Here is an 11,339-nt window from a genome sequence, read left to right as displayed (position 1 = left end):
AAACCCATGACACTAAAACAATATTATTTTACCTTTTATCTGGAAATAGGCTACTGTCTGTTTATTCTTGCCATACAGTCCTCTGTATTAATTATTGCTCAAAAGGTCTTGCCATACCAGTTTATTCCTCTGCATTTACTTTAGTTTCTTAGTTTATTCTTGAATTTTGTTCTTCATTCATTTCCATTTAGTTTTATTTGACTAGTTTTATCCTCTCATGGTTTATTGCTATGTTCACTTTAGTTTTTTCCTGTTGCTAGATTTATTTGATCGTTTATTGACGCTCACCATCAGTAATCTCATCACCTGCTGCGCCGTCTAATCGTCATGTGTTTCACATCATGTGTTGATTTTTTTCACTGTTCAGTGTCGGATTCTCTGTTTTTATGCCATAATTCACATCTAGTTCGTCGCTCCGTTTTATGTCCCGCTTCTCCTGTTTCAGAGTTTTTTTTTTACCCCCTAAGATGCAGGGCGGTCGGGAAGCGTATCAATGGGGAAAAGGCAGACTGACATAAACCTTTTAAAACGGAAACAATTTCTGCATTCTGATTATTGAAATTTAAAAGTGCTGTGGTACCGTTGTTCTATTACCCCCGTTTTATACCGGACCACTTAGAGCACCGGTGTTAACGCTATACAATGAACGCTCTCTATCGTGGTGTCACCATGGAGGGATTTCTTTATTTAAATGGGTTCATTTTTCAGAGGGATACAAAGTGAGGGTATTGTGATTTTAGCTACCAGTAGCAGGAGAATGGAGCAGCGCCAAGAAGCTAACAAACACTGAATAGAAGAAGAAGAGCTGCCATCGATACAGTTGCAGCCAAGCATGATTTAATGTTACACAATACAGTTTTACCAAGTTGCTCAAAGTCTAAACTGGTATTGTTGTGCATTTAAGGTGTAAAGTTTACCTTCGACCAAACGCCCCCCAAAGGCATCCCAGCGCCCCCCTTTTGTAAAAATGTCCGCCAGCGCCCCCTGCCGTCCTCTGAACGCCCAACGTGGCCCACGTTGAGAACTGCTAATTTAGAACAAGCACATGCTAGCAGCAGGCACGACGGAGAAATGTTTTCAAACTCATATCATGCAGCTTTTAAGTTGAGGGTTGTCGATCTGGCAGTACAGGAGGGAAATACAGCCGCTGCATTTAAGCTCGGTGTGAATGAAACCATGGTTCGGCTTTGGAGACGGAGTGCAGATTTATTAGGACGCAGCATTCTGCTGGGTCCTAATGGAAAACCGAGAGCAGCTTCCAGTTTTTATTTTATTTTATTTTTATTTTTTTAATTGAGGGTGCTAGTATGGTGAGCTCTATAGTCCGAAAAATACGGTAATTAGTTTTAAAAGAATTTTTGAAAATGAATTATCTGCAAATAATGTCATCTTCAAGTGTCTGCTGTAGCAGTAGCAGCGGCGTAATCATGTAATGTTCTTACCACTAGGTGGCAGAAGGTACAGAGCATTTTACATTAAAACGAGAATTAGTGATGCACGAATGTTACAGGTAGCAGTGAGAGCACTGAATCTAGAAAGACTGTGATGACAATGATGGAAAAGACAGTGAAGCTCAGCAGTAGTTAGAAAGAACATGGGTCCATTTCCCACAACATGTCTGTGTGAAATGAGCTTCTCTAGTCTGGCTACTATAAAAACTAAAAACAGAGAGAGACTGAGATGTTAAGAGCTTTGTCTTTCTTCAATTTCTGCCAGAAAATCAGCTGTTTTCATCCAAACATGCTCAGGTTTCACACCAGGTGGGTAAAATATACAGATATTGACATTTTGTACATGCAACTCTTCATATTCTAACAGTGAATATGAAGTGAAATGTTTCCCAAATATTATTGCTTCTTTCAGAATAAGAATTATTTTCTGTATTCCGGCTATAAGATGCTTGTGGATTAGTTTGTAAAACACTTTGACGTTTTCTACAACTTCTTTAAATTTAACACCACAGTGTTGTTTCTGTTCAGGTGTATTTTTGAAGTGGACATGTTAAGTGCAATTTGAAATAAGAAATGTAAAATGTGATAATACATTTTTGTGTTTATTTGATTCCTATTCAAGAGACTTTGATAAGAATGACTATATATGTAATATAGGCGGCTACAGAGTATCTTTATTTCCATTTTTGGTTGGTGGTGTGCCTCGGGATTTTTTCAATTAAAACAGTGTACCTTGACTCAAAAATGGTTGAAAAACACTGGCCTAGCATATGCAAAGGCGCTGCAGCAGACCCACGTGGATTCTCAGTCATTAGATGAAAAACGATGACATCACAGTTAATCACTGACATGTGATTGGTTGGCTGATGTGTGCCCATTGGATAGCACTTATGTCTTTATAAATAACCCAGCCGCAATCATTAAAATTTTTAATGCTGTATTTAAAAAAATCTATATAAAAATAAATGCTGTGTTAAAATATATTCATTTGATATTGCTTATATGCAACATGTTCATATGTGAGGAACATAAAAGAGACAAAAGTTTTTTTATTTATTTCATTTTATTTTTTTACTGTTTGCACACAAAATAAGGCATAAATGCTTGTCCATTTCTGGACCATCTGGCAGTGTTTTTTTTTTTGTCCAAACATGAACATTATGCTGCCTTCAGGACAGGCCCAACATCTCTCCTGTAGTGTGGACCTGACGTCTCTTCCTGTCTTGTTGTCCTGATGTCACTGAGCTCCTGGTTGGAGGAACTTGGGGTCCATCCTGACACCAAATCATAGCTGCCATCCTCCCAGAATGCCACCTCCTCTGCTGCCAGAACTCTCTGCCTTCCTCCATCAGCTGTTAATACAGAACAGACAATCATTATGAGCTACATGCATCTTTTAGTCATTATGAAACTACAGTGAAATTGTTTGGCAACTTCCAGCTTAGTATGCACACATAAGACATTAAAACAAACAAACAAAAAAAATTATATTAATACATTCTTACAAAAAATAAAAACTTTAATGAAAAAGAGAAAGCACTTGGAAACAATTGGAAGAAAAAGAATTAAAAGCAGTTTGTAATAAATAGTAAAACATAATTCAACAAACTCTGAGGCAGATAATTAGCTTTGATGAATTTTAATTAATCACAGTACTTTAATCATTCAAGGAATTGTGACATCTCTAGATTAGTAATAAATCTTACCTGCTTCTTTCTTGACCAACATCTGGATGACTGGCAGTAGGTCCTTGATGCAGCTGGAAAACATTTTTTGCACATTGTCAATACATAGCATAATTACATTATGTACATAAACAATGTTGAAGCATAAAATATAATCAACATTCTAAAATAGTAGATACTCACACACAGTTGCATCTCTGTCCTCATTACAGACATCAGAACGTTCCTGAAGAGTCTGACACAAATGTGACTCCCATTCTGTGGAGTCTGTGGAAATAAATGTAAAATTAAAAAAAATATTGTAGCAAATATATCGCTTTCTCAAAAATACTTAAGTAAATAAGTTAAAATTATTCTCAACCAGCCATTGTACAATTGGGAATCAATGCAGTGACTGTACATAATACATGCCGGTGTTACGTCAATCCGCGTTTCCCCATCAGATACGGTTCCCCCTGCGTCTTCTTGCCGCTCCGCCCCGCCCACGCGGCAAAATACGCGCGTGCTCCTGCTGAGCACTGAGAAAGCACGTGCATAGGGAACTACGGACACCGTGAAAGCTCAAACAATATGTTTTGGCAAAGTTGTCACTTTCTTCACTTTTTAGCGGGAAACTAATAATAACAACAACAATAATAACAATAACAACAATAATAATAATAATAATAATAATAATAATAATAATAAATAATAGTGATGATAAATACAAAAATGTCACATAGGTATTATAATTATTATATATATATATATATATATATATATATATGTATATATATGTATGTATATATATATATATATATATATATATATATATATATATATATATATATATATGTATGTATATATATATATATATATATCTGTATGTATATATATATATATAGGGCGCGTGCTCGTGCTGAGCACTGAGAAAGCACGCGCGTAGGGAACTACGGACACCGTGAAAGCTCAAACAACATGTTTCGGCAAAATTGTCACTTTCCTCACGTTTTTGCGGGAAACAAATAGTAATAATACTAATAACAATAATAATAAAAAATAATAGTAATGATAAATACATATATGTCACATATTATAATTATTATAAATGTATATATGTTTACTTTATATATATATAAACAAGGCAATGCATTTTAATGCTCAATATTACCCATCAGATACCGTTCCCCTTGTTTTACAGTGGGGGAACCCTATCTGATGGGTGAAATATGGTCATCAGATACCGTTACCCCACTGTAAAACAAGGGGAATGGTATCTGATGGGTGAAATATGGCCATCAGATAGGGTTCCCCCACTGTTTAACAAGGGGAACGGTATCTGATGGGTGAAATATGGCCATCAGATAAGGTTCCCCCACTGTTAAACAAGGGGAACGGTATCTGATGGGCGAAATATGGCCATCAGATAGGGTTCCCCCACTGTAAAACAAGGGGAACGTTATCTGATGGGTGAAATATGGCCATCAGATACCGTTCCCCCACTGTAAAACAAGGGGAACGGTATCTGATGGGTAATTTTAACATTGCTGGAACGGTATCTGATGGGTGAAATATGGCCATCAGATAGGGTTCCCCCACAGTTAAACAAGGGGAACGGTATCTGATGGGTGAAATATGGCCATCAGATAGGGTTCCCCCACTGTAAAACAAGGGGAACGGTATCTGATGGGTGATTTTAACATAGGGGGAACGGTATCTGATGGGTGAAATATGGCCATCAGATACCGTTCCCCCACTGTAAAACAAGGGGAACGGTATCTGATGGGTAATATCGAGCATTAAAATACATTGCCCTGTTTTTATTTCATAAATATATATATATCTATATATAACTAAACATATATATACATTTATAATAATTATAATATCTATGTGACATTTATGTATTTATCATCACTATTATTTATTATTATTATTACTAGTATTATTATTGTTGTTGTTATTATTATTAGTTTCCCGCTAAAACGTGAAGAAAGTGACAACTTTGCCGAAACATGTTGTTTGAGCTTTCACGGTGTCCGTAGTTCCCTACGCGCGTGCTTTCTCAGTGCTCAGCACGAGCACGCGCGTATTTTGCCGCGTGGGCGGGGCGGAGCGGCAAGAAGACGCAGGGGGAACCGTATCTGATGGGGAAACGCGGATTGACGTAACACCTGCACCATCCAGTGCTTATGTAACATAGTTAAAATGGTTCGGGTTAAATCCTGCTAAAATGCACCATCTGCTGGTAAAAAGTTGTATTGTCTTCACCTAGAAAGAGCGGGGTATTATGGGTAATCCTCAGAGCCATGAGGATCACCGATGAGGTAACGTGTCTCTGCCATGTCATAAAGAAATATTATTTATGCATTTTGTGCAATGTGTTTATGGTTTTCGTTTTTGCATATTGTTGAAATATGTTCGGTTTGAGTCACGCTAGTTCTGTTATTATGTCGTTTTTGTCATGTTTGAGAATGTTTAGTTCGTGGGAAAGTGCAGTGGGAATTTCCCACGCGGTAACACTATGGCTCCTCCTTGCAGGAGCTTGTTGTATGCCAGAGACTGACTTTACCTCCATGCCCGTTCTGTAAAATGCAGGTATGTTTTACCAAATCTTCTGTAGCAGATGGTTAGCATGAGTCTGAGTTTTATATTAACAGTTTTATATAATGATGTGGTTCATTTATGTTTCTGCATTGTTCTAAGGTTATATAAACTAAAAGATAAAAATGGCATCAGTAAATAAAATGTCAGCATTTTATTTTATTTTTCAGAATATTTTAATTAGTTACTTTATTTTCTCTGTATAAGACACTCACTGGTTGTTCTTTTACTGTAAAACAAAATCCACTATGCGATCACTGTAATTTGTAATGATTTTATTGTAGTTACTTTATTATGGGTAATCCTCAGAGCCATGAGGATCACCGACGAGGAGCTTGTTTTATGCCAGAGACTGACTTTACCTCCATGCCCGTTCTGTAAAATGCAGATGGAGAATTAAAGAAACCGCTGATGCCAACTTGAGCAGCTCCTTGTCATTCATTGCTACACCAATAGAAGCCACCAGAACCACATAGGCCACACTTAGGTTTTTTTTTTTTCATTTTCCTGCTGATGTCGAGGCGACAGCGGACTGTAGCCAAACCTTAGCCACTACAGCTAACACACGGTTTGTAACTGCCTGCTATTTCAAAGCTTGAGGATATTGAAGATCCAGCGTCAGGAATGGAAGACGGAGGTTAAAAGGGAGCTGTACGTGCTTCGTTCAGTGGAATAATTTGTTGGAGGAAAATAATGCCGGAGGAAATCCACTGCTACAGGAACAGGCTGAGAACAGAGGCAGCGATTCGGCAAGAGGTCAGTCAATACGTGTGTTGATGCGTTTGTGTTATACGGAGTTTGAAATTATTTTTAGGCAAATCCTTAGTTTTTTTTATGTGACAATTATATAAAATACATTTAACATGCAGTCCAAGCGATACTGAGCACAGTAATTTAAGAACAACAGAGAGCAGCAACGCTTCAGTCCGAACTAGTCAGTCAGATTAAGGTCCAAAACCTTCGCTTTACAGCCGTTTAAGTGGCACCGATCCACATAAAAAACCCACAGAACAAATGGTACAAATCACGTATTTCCCGAATCCCCAAAATATGACATCTACCTTTGCTGTTTCATAATTATAATCCACGTTAGAGTGAATTTTTCCACTTGGCTGCTATAATCTGTTCTTGCTTTACAGAGATGTAATTTCTCTTTTTTTCCCCTCTGAGATTCTGCTTCGAAAATGAGGTTATGAAGTTACATCCTCCTGCTGCTTTTTGTTTTTAAAATAGTAAATTTAGGTTTGCCTCGACTTTTAAACATTAATGCCTCTTATATGCATCATTTTTTCTATTACTGTTGGTACAAATATTAGGCGAACATTGTGCTTTGCCTGCTAGTAGTTTACATTAATTTCACTGCACACTTTCAAAAGAGTATTCAGATTTTAAGATGAATTTTCTAAGTAATATTTCAGTTCACTCTTACTCAGTAACTTCAGTATTGTTACAACTCTGAAACATTTTTTGTAGTTTCTTTCATTGGTGGAGAAAGTACTCAAAAAATGTACTTAAGTAAAAGTACAAATACACAGTCAAAAATGTACTCAAGTAAAAGTCAAAGTACCACATTAACATTTTACTTAAGTAAAAGTAAAAAAGTCCTGGCTTTTAAAAATACTTAAGTATTAAAAGTAAAAGTACTCGCTGAATGCATTACCTAATCGCTAATATCATTAAGTGTGCCGATCGTATTTAATTTTAATACATCAGAAATGTGCCATTTTAATGAACACTACCACAGATTAAACATGTTCTTATTGTGTTTATTCTCTGTAACAGTTTAGACTTAGATATGTGATTCTATGAATCATAATTTCAGGGATGGAAACATTTTGTCTCCTGTCCTAACATAGCATGAACTTCATTAGTGACATTTATTTAGAAAGAAATCTAACTGAAAGGGGATGTAAAGAAGGTGTGGGCGGGATGGAGGACATGCAACCAAGAAGCCATGTAGCAGAGTTGTATTCAAGACCACCGAACCCAAGACCAGCGCCCCGCGCTAAATGACACAATAACATTAAGTTTACCTATCAAAATTGGTTTTCAGATTGATCTGAAAGATCCACATTCCCATAAAAACACCTAGATATTAAATACTTAAGAGCAGAAATGAATTTAACCAGTATCAATTAAAACTCACTTCATTCTGTTTTGCTTTCATCGCTGTGCTACAATCCGCAGATGTCTCCTGCCATCCCTAGAAAAATAACGCCCAGGGCGGTTGCCCATATTGCCCATGTCAGAAACCACAACTGAAACATCGCAATTAACGGTAAATAACGTTCAACTATGAACACTGTCCAACGGCGCAACAAGTAACCAAGCAGAAGGAGCACCGTGACTGTTTTCATCCTCCCTCCCACTGCGATGTTTGCCACCATGATAGGAGACGAAATCAATCAATGAGCAATTAGCATGCTCTGTGTTCATACTTTCAACTTTTACTTATTCAGCAATTAAATAAATGTGTGTGTGTATAATATAGCTACCGCAGTGTACGCAAGAACACAGAACGGCTATAAGTGAGGCTTCGGTTCTTAGGACTTAGTAAAGATCCGTCCAGCAGAATCGGATCGTTCCTGAATGTCATATCACTATATTGAAGACTTTGGTCACAGCGTTGTCCCATAAATGCGACACCTCAGTCAACACCTCCACACAATAATTCAGCTCATGAGTGACAACTTTGTTTCATCGCAGATGCAACATGTCTCAGTACAGCTAGCTTTGCTAGCATCACGTTCACAGATCTTACCTTTCTTTAAGCTTTCCTTCCAAGTGACGCTAAAAGTTGGACAAAGTCCCCACCGTGATTTTACATGTCGCCATATCTTATGATTTATGCAGCTATTATATTACTGACGCTCAGAGGAAACCACTGCGCATGTCTGGAGCTCCGCGTGCGAGTAAAGGTGGAGCCGATGGGTGACAACAGACACTAAGTCACGTTATTGCTTGGATTTTACGGCGCCACCTTAAATCCCTGAACTTCACATTTTAACGGACAAAAAGAGCAACAAGACTTGGATGTAACGAGTAACGGACAGTTTTATAGAAATGTAGTGAAGTAGAAAGTACAGATACTTACTGTAAAATGTAGTGGAGTAAAAGTAGAAAGTATCCATTATTAAATCTACTTAAGTAAAGTACAGATACACGAAAACTGTACTTAAGTACAGTAACGACGTACTTGTACTTCGTTACTTCCCACCACTGGTTGAGACATATGATACAATCTTTTTAAAGAGGACCATGTGGCATGAATCTGCTAATTTTTTCTTCAGAAGGATTGCTTAATGTATCCTGAGGTGGGCATCACCGGTTGTGGTGTAAGAGGTCACCCTCTCTTACCTAGCTATAAGATATATCATATTCTGCGGAAGAGGATGAGGTAGGTTTCACTGTATGTTGGCTGAGAGATATGATACAATCCTTTTAAAGAGAACCATGTGGCATGAATTCTTATCTAGCTAATAGGATATATCATTCTGTGAAATACTGCGAGGTAGGTTTCACCGTATGCTGGCTCAGAGATCAGATACACACACACGCACGCACACACACACACACACAGCAAGATTCTCCCCCTCCTCTCTGCTTCCTCTGTCAGCCTCTGTCTCTTATGGGACAAGAGTTGGAGGCAATTAATTCCAGCACTGTGTATCATGAATAAACCATTAGTTACAATATTCCTAATCTAATTCAACATGGTTTAGAATATAGTAAATTTATTTATTCATTTATATTTATTTATTCACATCAAACCGATTAAAATTTGAAATAAGGGTGCCAGGGGCACTTAATATTTCACTCTACGTTTAGTTTGCCACTAGAATTTTATGAAGAATTTATTTAATCTTTCATTTTAGCAACGGTGAGTCTGAATTCCTGTGATGGAAAAGTTATGATGAGACCAGGTTTCCTTTGCAGGCTTAGGCAGCTTTACAAACTAGCTTTCATCCCTTTATAATAAGCTTTTGTTTTCTGGTACATTAATTCTTTATAAAAGATTGCTATTCTTTTTTCCTTAACAAAAATGTCTTCTAGATAATGAACTGGTTTTATTTTAAAATAGCCACACCTCAAACAAAAAAATGAACACAGGATTCTCACATGAACCTTCAGAAAGCCACACCTGCTGGATTTACTTGTTATGACATTTTATCCAGAGTACAGTAAGTACTAAAGGCCTAATGTTGTACTTGCAAAACTTGATTTGGGTGTGACTCTTCTTTTTAAGGACATCACCATCACTAACATTGTTTCAGTAAAGATGGGAGAGGGAGACGAGTTTAACTGGCACAGCTTGAATAATGAAGCGTATGAACAACCATCATTTTCCAACCAGTTGCTAGAATGAATTACCTCACTAATGCAAGAAACAAGGAATTCAGGTGTTGGTTTATAACGTTACAACTAGACTTCAGTTGAGCAACCACAGTTTGATCATGATGAACATTAAATATACAACTCAAATAAAATCAAGAAAATTATTACTGCAGACAAGAACAGTTCCCCTCCCAAAATTTAGAACCATTTCCCAGGATCAAATTTATGGTACATCAATTACTTGTAAAATATTGCTATTCCTTTATAAATCATTCATTATTTTTCTGTTTGAATATTTCTTAGAATAGGGTTCTTTTTTTCATAATTGCACTTTTTTTTCTTATGCTGCTCCTATCTTATTTTCTTTTTTATTATAAGTGCTATCCTTATGTGTATTCAAGGTTTTTCCTCCAGTGTGCCACATTCATGTTGCTTATTTTAAGTGTTGATTTTTATACACCAGTAAACAGGGCCGGCCTTAGAATCTTTGTCACCTTATGTGAACTTTTGTGTTAGCTTCTCAGCAGAAAACATGTCATGCAAATATTTTGACCATTTTTTATTGGTATGACACATCTTTTTCACTCTTTTGCAAAACAGTTTAACAGATTCAAACAAATATTTTTAAACAGGACAGCCAAAACAAAACAAAAAAAAATTATTTCTCTTATTCTCTCATTATTCTCTCTTATTCTCTTTAGTTTACATTAATAATATATTCTATAATATTTCAGTTTTTAGCCATAATTTAAAAATATGTAATGGAATCAATAAAATTTGATTATACAAAGTTTTCCTTCAGAAAAGGGCTGATGAGACCACTATGTCATCAAATTGCTTGTAGAACGAGAAAGAGAAGAACAATAAGCAATGCAAATGAAACTTTAGCTTGTTTAATTATCATCAATTGATTTATTGCTTATTGCAACAGACCTAGCCAAGACACTTCCTGTAAGGTACAGTGACTGCATTGGCAGACAGATTCAAAGGGAGGAGTTAAGAACTGACTATAAAATACCAAGAACATAAAAAGGAAAACTATTTACAAGCGAGAAGTCAACATCCATACATCATTACAAATCAACTGCCAGCAACAAGACAGTGGAAATGGCTGCTGGTAAGAAGAATTTACAATTTTATATATTAATATCTCAGGGGAATTTCATTTAATTTCAACAAATTCCTGACAATGCAAACGTCATTTCCACTTTCTCCCCTTTTATGAATGACTTCTTAGCTCTGTACAGAGGCACTATCATACTAGAGCTCCAGCCAATTAAATAGA

The 11,339-nt window shown here is 36.7% G+C and overlaps 1 long non-coding RNA gene across 1 annotated transcript; it reads right to left on the bottom strand.

The window, feature by feature from the left end:
* Positions 1 to 2,740: 2,740 nt before the first annotated feature.
* On the bottom strand, positions 2,741 to 3,374 carry LOC145552025 (uncharacterized). Its single transcript, XR_014087960.1, has 3 exons — positions 3,322 to 3,374; positions 3,158 to 3,210; positions 2,741 to 2,803 (listed from the first exon to the last, which is right to left on the bottom strand). It is a non-coding gene; the product is annotated as an uncharacterized LOC145552025 (long non-coding RNA).
* Positions 3,375 to 11,339: the final 7,965 nt, after the last annotated feature.

Source organism: Poecilia reticulata, chromosome 6 (genome assembly GCF_904066995.2).
Source record: "Poecilia reticulata chromosome 6, P_reticulata-male-v2, whole genome shotgun sequence".
NCBI lineage: Eukaryota > Metazoa > Chordata > Actinopteri > Cyprinodontiformes > Poeciliidae > Poecilia > Poecilia reticulata.
Note: the sequence above shows the minus strand (reverse complement) of the source record. Positions and strands in the feature narration are given on the sequence as shown.